Here is an 8,356-nt window from a genome sequence, read left to right as displayed (position 1 = left end):
AAAAAAAAACCCTCAATAGTAACAATAATAGTGATAATCATATTGATACTGAAGATAATGAGGATAATACTAATAATGATGATGATCATCATAATGTTAATACTAATAAGTGATAATGATAAATAATAGTTAAAGTAATGATGATAACAATGATAATGATAACAATATTGATAATATCAATAATGATCAAAATAATGAAAATAATAATAATAATAATAATAACAATAACAAAGAATGATAATATTAAGCATGATAATAACATTAATAACAACAAGGAAAACAACAATAATGATAATGATAGTAAAGATAGTAATAAATATCAACGACAACAATATCTATAATAATAATGATAATAATGATCAGAAGAAGATAAAAGATAATGATGATAAATGATAAAGACAATTATAAGAATAATCATAATGACATCAGTGATGATAATGATAACAATAACAAATAGTAATTAGAAGAATAGTGATATTAATCATGATTACAGTAATAATAATGATAATCCATCTATCCTTCTATCTATCTATGTAACCGTCTCTCTCTCTCCCTCTCTCTCTCTCTCTCTCTCTTTCTCTATCTATCTATCCATCGATCTATCCATCTATCTATTTATCTATCCATCTATCTTTCTATCTAACTCTCTCTCTCTCTCTCCATCTATCTTTCTATCTAACTCTCTCTCTCTCTCTCTCTCTCTCTCTCTCTCTCTCTCTCTCTCTCTCTCTCTCTCTCTCCATCTATCTTTCTATCTATCTCTCTCTCTTCCTCTCTCTCTCCATCTATCTTTCTATCTAACTCTCTCTCTCTCTCTCTCTCTCTCCATCTATCTTTCTATCTATCTCTCTCTCTCGCTCTCCCTCTCTCTCTCTCTCTCTCTCTCTCTCTCTCTCTCTCTCTCTCTCTCTCTCTCTTCTCTCTCTCCCTCTCTCCTCCCTCTCTCTCTCTCTCTCTCTCTCCTCTCTCCCTCTCTCTCCTTCTCTCTCTTCCTCTCTTTCTCTCTCTCTCTCTCTCTCTCTCTTCTCTCTCTCTCTCTCCTCTCTCTTTCTCTCCTTCTCTCTCTATCTCTCTCACTCACTCTCTCTCTCTCTCCTTCTCTCTCTCTCTCTCTCTCTCTACTCTCTCTATCTCTCTCTATCTCTCTCTCTCTCTCCTCTCTCTCCCTCTCCTCTCTCTTCTCCTCTCTCTCTCCATCTCTCTCTCTCTCATATCTATTCTATCTATCTATTAACTCTCATCTCTCTTTCTCTCTCTCTCTCTCTCTCTCTCTCTCTCTCTCGTCTCTCTCTCGCTCTCTCTCTCTCTCTCTCTCTCTTCCTCTCTCTCTCTCTCTCTCTCTCTCTCTCTCTCTCTCTCTCTCTCTCTCTCTCTCTCTCTCTCTCTCTCTCTCTCTCTCTCTCTCTCTCTCTCCATCTATCTCCCCCCCCCCCCTTTCGTAGTCATGACAAGGATTCCTGGGGTAGAAAGTGGGAGACAGGGATGGGGAGAGGGGAAGGGAAGGGGAGAAGGGTAAAGGGTAGGTTTGCTGTAGCGAGGGAGAAAGGGAGGGGAAGGGGAGGGAAGGTGAAAGGAAAGGAGAAGGAGGAAGGGAAGGAGAAGCAGGGAGGGAAGGGTGAGAGAGAAAGGGAAGGGGAGGGGAGGGAAGGTGAAAGGGTGGGGGAGGGAGGAAGGGAAGGGTAGGAAAGGGAGGAAGGGAAGGGAAGGGGAGGGAAGGTGAAAGGGTAGGAGAGGGAGGAAGGGAAGGGTAGGAAAGGGAGGAAGGGAAGGGAAGGTGAAAGGGTAGGAGAGGGAGGAAGGGAAGGGGAGGGAAGGTGAAAGGGTAGAAGAAGGAGGAAGGGAAGGAGAAGCAGGGAGGGAAGGGTGAGAGAGAGGGAGAAAGGGAAGGGAAGGGAAGGTGAAAGGGTAGGAGAGGGAGGAAGGGAAGGGAAGGGAAGGTGAAAGGAAAGGAGAAGGAGGAAGGGAAGGAGAAGCAGGGAGGGAAGGGTGAGAGAGAAAGGGAAGGGAAGGGGAGGGAAGGTGAAAGGGTAGGAGAGGGAGGAAGGGAAGGGGAAGGGAAGGTGAAAGGGAAGGAGAAGGAGTGAGGGAGAGGGGAAGGGAGTGAGGGGAAGGTAAGAGGAGAGAGAGGGAGAGGGTGGAAGGAGGGGCGGGAGGGGAAGGAGGGGAGAAAGGGAAGGGAAGGGAAGGGTAGGAAAAGGAGGAAGGGAAGGGTAAGGGAGAGGGGAAAGGAGTGAGGAGGGAGAGGGAGAGGGCGGAAGGAGGGGAGCGAGGGGAAGGAGGGGAGGGAAGGGAGGGAGGAGTAAGAGGGGGGAAGGAAGAATGGAGGAGAGGATGGGAGGAGAAGGAGGGGAGGAAAGGAGAAGGAGGGGAGGGAAGGAAGGATGGAGAAGGAGAGGAGGGAAGGGAGGAAGAAGAAGGAGGGGAGGGAAGGGAGTGAGAGGTACGTACGAGGAGGAAGATGGAGAGGGCAGAAGGAAGGGAGGGAAGAGAAGGAGGTGGAGAGGAGAAAGAGGGGAAGGTACGACAAGGAAGAAAGGGGGAAGAAGGAGTAGGGAGAAGAGGGAGGAGGAGAGGAGGAGGAGGGGAAGGGGAATTAGAAGGGGGAGGAAGAGGGTAAGGAGGAGAAGAAGGAAATAAAAGGGAAGGGAAAGGGCAGGAGGAGGAGGGCAAGGAGGAGGAGGGAAAAGAGGAGGAGGAGGAGGAGGAGGAGGAGGAGGAGGAAAGGAGAGGAGGGAGGCGCGGGTTGGGATACTTACTTGCGGCTGCATTGAATGTATTGGCGGTTACTTCTGTTGCATTGCAGGGTCGGTCGGCGAGAGCTGGCGGGGCACATTGCTCGAGAATAATCTCATTTCGCCTTTAATTCGTCGCCGGCTGATCGCAGCGCCGTTTGCTCTTCGTGGGCGCCAGTTATCGAACTCAGGAGCCCCCTGGCATGCAAAGGGCCACGGGAAGAGGCACTGTTCGTGGGAATAGTTCGATAAGAGGTAGCATGTGTTCCGGGGGAGGCAGGGGGAAAGGGGCAAGGGGAGGCAGGGGGAGGCGGAGGGGCACGAGGGAGGGGCGCGGCGTGGTCAGGGGCGTGCGTGTGTGTGTGTTGTATGTGTTGGCAACCGAGGCAGCGCGGCGCGTAGTGGCTGGCGGCTTCAGTCGGTGATAAGCTGTGCTAGGGGGGACTCGTTGGCCGCTCCTCCGTGTCGGTGTTACTCATTCCGAGGTCTCGTTGTAAGCGAGGTGTCCTTTGCTCCTACACGTTGCGGATTCGACTGTTTTCCCGGAGCGAGTGTGTGCATCGCGATCCAAACTGGATTACACTACCAAACCTCATCCGCCATCTACGGTGAGTAGCCCAGGCGAGGCGGGAGCGAGAGCTGGCCGCATGCAGCTCTCCGGGCCGGGAGGGCGCTCGCGCAAATGCATTCCGGGCGCAAACAAGCAGATAGGCTGGGTGCCAACACCGAGCCTCGTGGGGGAGACTGCCGACTCGGACCACGACACTTCTCCCTCTCTTGCCTCTCTCTTTCTCTCGCTCGCTCTCTGTCTATATACATATCTCTGTGTCTGTCTCTCTGTCTGTCTCTGTCTGTCTGTCTCTCCCTCACCCTCCCTCCCTCCCTCTCTCTCTCCCTCCTTCCCTCCCTCCCTCCCTCCCTCCCTCCTTCCCTCCCTCTCTCCCTCCCTCCCCCCTCTCTCTCTTTCTCTCTCTCTCCCTCCCTCTCTCTCATTCTCATCCTCTCCCCTCATTTCCTCGGTTCAGATAAGCAGTCCCCTATGTACTTATTCACACTTTGGATGAGGTCAACTTTAGGGGATGATGGGCAGACGAGGGGTAAGGGGTAGGGGCTAAGGGTGGGAGTGGGGAGGTTGAAGGGGGTGGGTGGGTGGGTGTGGGTGTTACGGGGGGTGAGGATGCATTTGAATGTATGGAAAATGAGTCTCTGCATCTCCTTTACTTTATTCGCAAAAGGCATAAGAGAATCTATTTCGTATGTTTATATATATATATATTTTTTTTTTTCTTAATTCTTTTTTATATATATAATTTTTTGAAGAGTCATGATGAATCAAAACCTTTTTCAAAATGTCAGAGCGAGGTGACCCGGATGTTGTTGTTTATCGGAGGTCACTAGCTTCTAGACAGAGACAGACAGACAGAAAGAGAGAGAAAGAGGGATGGAGAGAGAGAGAAAGAGAGATAGAGAGAGAGACTGAGAGAGAGAGAGAGAGAGAGAGAGAGAGAGAGAGAGAGAGAGAGAGAGAGAGAGAGTCTGAGAGAAAGAGAGAGAGAGAGAAAGAGAGAGAGAAAGAGAGAGAGAGAGAGAGAGAAAGAGAGAAAGATATATATATATAATAAATATATATATATATATATATATATATATATATATATATATATATATATATATATATATATATATATATATAGAGAGAGAGAGAGAGAGAGAGAGAGAGAGAGAGAGAGAGAGAGAGAGAGAGAGAGAGAGAGAGAGAGAGAGAGAAAGAGAAAACGAGAGAGAGACAGAGAGAGAGAGAGAGAGAGAAAAAAAAAAAGAACGAAGACAACCTACACCCATTAAGAAATTCCCCAGGTTCCCTCGTGCACCGTCGACCTCAAGCCACGCTGTGTTGAAGACTCGAAGGCACGGCTGGAAAGACTTTAACCTCCTGAAGGCTTTTGGGACCTCTTGAGGAGTGGCGAGGCAGGTGTTTAGGGGAAGAGGGACGGGGGGGTAGGGGAGGGGGAGGGGGATGAGGAGGGTAGGAGGAGAGGGGGAAGGATAGGATAGGAGAGGGGGAGGGGGATGAGGAGGGTAGGAGGAGAGGGGGAGGGGGATGAGTAGGGTAGGAGGAGAAGGGGAAGGATAGGATAGGGGGAGGGGTAGGGGGATGAGGAGGGTAGGAGGAGAGGGGGAAGGATAGGATAGGATAGGGGGAAGGGGAGGGGGATGAGGAGGGTAGAAGGAGAAGGGGAAGGATAGGATAGGGGGTAGGGGAGAGGGAGGGAGGGAGGGAGGGAGGGGGCGAGGGAGTAATGGGAAAAGAAGGATGAGGTGCTGTGGGGGAGCGAGGAGGGGGGAGGTAAGGGAGGGAGGAAGGGATCTCTGCAGACAACGTGTATGGAGGGAAGGGGAGGGAGAGAAGAAGGGGCAAAGAGGATGGAAGAGGGAAGAGATAGGAAGAGGGAAAGGGGAGGAGGGGGAGAGTTAGGCAGATGGGTAAAGGGGAAGTGAGGGAGGGAGGGGGAAAATTAGGCAGAAGGGAAAAGGAGAAGGGAGGGAGGAAAGGGGAGATGATGGGTAAAGGGGAAGGGAAAGGAAGGGGAGAGTTAGGTAGATGGGTAAAGAGGGAGGGAGGGAGGGGAGGGGAGAGGGTATAGAGAGGGAGTGTTGAGTGCACGTATCAGATTGAAGAGGTCCGTCCTGTGCACCTGTCTAGGTAAGAGGTGTCTTAAGTCAAGCTTGAGATTAGACAGGAGGGGGGGGGGGGTTGGGGGGTGACAAGGAGGGAATTTTGTTTTGGTAATGCTCGGCGTCTCTCTCCGCTTTCATCTTCTCTCTATCCTTCTTTTTATTTGTTTACTTCGTTCTCTCTCTCTGTCTCTTTCTCTCTCTCTCTCTCTCTCTCTCTCTCTCTCTCTCTCTCTCTCTCTCTCTCTCTCTCTCTCTCTCTCTCTCTCTCTCTCTCTCTCTCTCTCTCCTTCTCACTCCATTATTTATTTTAACAAAAATATTTTTATTAGCTTGTTACTCTTTATTTTCTATATTTTTTTCTTTCCTTCTTTTGTTGTTTTTTCCTTCGCAATTCTCCGCAAATTTTCTATCCGTTTCTTTATTCCTTTTAGGGATTTGTTTTCTCTTTTGGTATTTCTTTCACTTGTCTCTTTCATCTTCTTCGCCGTCCCTTCTCTGACTCTTAACCTTTTCATTATCCTTGCTCTCTCTCTCTCTCTCTCTCTCTCTCTCTCTCTCTCTCTCTCTCTCTCTCTCTCTCTCTCTCTCTCTCTATCTCTCTCTATCTCTCTATCTATCTATCTATCTATCTATCTATATATCTATCTATCTATATATATATATATATATATATATATATATATATATATATATATATATATATATATATATATATATATATATATATATGAATTTTTTATATATATATATATATATATATAATATATATATATATATATATATATATATATATATATATATATATATATATATCACCTCTCTCTGTACTCTCTCTCTCTCTCAATCTCTCAATCTATCTATCTATCTATCTATCTATCTATCTATCTATCTCTCAATCTATCTATCTATCTATCTATCTATCTATCTATCTATCTATATTTCTCCCCTCTCTCTGTGCTCTCTCTCTTTCTCTCGCTCCTACAGGCTAGTCCTCACCACTGATTCATCCTACCCTTGAATAACGTTGCTTGAGAGCGCGAGCTATCTCTACCGCTTGCAACAGAGGCGCTGTGGTTTCATCTCTGACCCTTATTATCTGTGCTTTAACAAGTTGCAAAGATTCACACGTTTTGTTGATGCTGAAAGATCGATCAGTGAAAAATATTTTTTTTTTATGTTATGTAAATAGATATAAAGTGATTTTTATTGTATTTGATCTTAGACTGAGGGAGATGTGCTTGTTGAAATAAGAGTAAAAGACACTACGAGTTGATTGCAACATCGTCGTAATCGAAAGGCTCTTGTGAATGGTTACGGCGTGACCGCTAAGCTCTACGCCACAGTGTATAGGCTCATATCACATCCTGTAAATCTACACTGTCATCTGGAAGCCTACACCTCATCTCCCTGTGATACCCGACGCTTCTATCCTGTTGTGTCACAGTCTAGCACATTTGCAACCCCTTGCATCCAATCTCCTCGCGATAGTCTAGCATCAAAACAAAGATTGAATTAAAATGAAATAAAAAAACAAAACAAAAAACAAAAACAAAAAAAAAATGAATGGAAAGAATTACAACCTTCACTGACCTTCACCTTGAGCCTGTAGCATAGCCTGCAGGAGTCTGCACTTGTTGATTGTCATATAAAGACAACTTTTATCGAGTTGTGTTTACCTGTGACACTGTCCCACGGTGTTAGCCCGTGTGACTTGCGGTATTGGGAAGTGCCCGTAGCGTTTTATTGTAGGCTGTGTAACCGTGAGGTCGTTTTTCGTGATATATAGTGTCGTAAAATATCTGATATTTCATCATGCGAATGGCAATAAAAAAGAAAAGAAAAGAAAGAAGAAAAAGAAAGAAAGAAAGAAAGAAAAAAAAACAGAACGATGAAATAGATCTTTGGTAACTTTTTTGAGTCCAAGTTTCATTTGTTTGTTTACATTTCAGGGCGTGAAGGGGTTTTGATCAACTCGAGAACAGTGTAGATGTAACCTTTATGATGTAATTGAAGTAGTTTTTGCGACCATGTTGGGGCTAGTGCGATGGTGAATATTGCAGAGTCACGGACGAAATACTAGGTACTAGCCAAAGGACTCGGGAAAAAAAGAAATACCTATCTTTTCCTCTTCCAGTGTTTTTACTACTGTAGTAAACGTCCAGGGGAGAAATAGACAGCCTAGAGGAATACATTAAGGGTCATTAACCGATTCACTCACAACGGGATTTTCCACCATTTCGCCTTGTCCGTTATTTCAATTCCTCACAGGAGAACCAATCCTCTTTCTTCTTCTTCTTCTTCTTCTTCTTCTTCTTCTACCTCTTTTAACCCGCCTACCTCTCTACAACCTCTCGATCAAACCTCAAGAAATCAAGGTTGGCCAAAGTGGGCCACTGGCGTAGATCCAGAAGTATCCCAAGGGCCATCTCAGAAGGCCGCGGTTCATATGGGACAAAAACAGCCTGGGTACACACACACACACACACACACACACACACTTAACCCTTGTCTACACACGCGCACATACGTGGCTAAGAACACTGCTCTGTATTTCTGTGCTTTTTTCTTCCACTCTTTTTTTTCTCTCTTTTTTTTTTGTGTCTGCCGTTTTGTACGTGAATTATTATTATTTTTTAAATACCGAGGTTGCTTACCATTGACAATCGGTGTTGCACTGTGAAGGGGAATGGGTGTGTGGGTATTGTGTCTGTTAATTATTCAGCTACGGACAGATGTCATCCTGGTTTGGCTGCGTGGTGGATGGTAGAGGTTGATTGTAGTAGATGAGAAAGTAGTGGTAGACGTAGTGGTTGTACCGACAAGAATAATAGAAAGAAAAAAAAAAAAAGAAAAAGAAAAATCAGTATTGGTGAAGTTATGAAGTTCTGAAACAAGGAAATCATTAGTAGTGAGAGCTGTGTGATATGTGTGATGCTGAGGTGATG

General features: G+C 45.7%; 1 protein-coding gene across 1 annotated transcript in view; it reads left to right on the top strand.

The window, feature by feature from the left end:
- Window positions 1–3,159: 3,159 nt before the first annotated feature.
- grh (grainy head) overlaps window positions 3,160–8,356 on the top strand; it is a gene marked incomplete in the record, with an annotated part of 654,215 nt that continues 649,018 nt past the window's right edge. The window contains 1 exon segment of the mRNA XM_086545441.1: window positions 3,160–3,340.

The sequence above is a fragment of the Penaeus japonicus genome, unplaced genomic scaffold (assembly GCF_977035675.1).
Source record: "Penaeus japonicus unplaced genomic scaffold, GWHDUDI00000001_assembly GWHDUDI00000016, whole genome shotgun sequence".
In the NCBI taxonomy this organism is placed as follows: Eukaryota; Metazoa; Arthropoda; class Malacostraca; order Decapoda; family Penaeidae; genus Penaeus; species Penaeus japonicus.
Note: the sequence above shows the minus strand (reverse complement) of the source record. Positions and strands in the feature narration are given on the sequence as shown.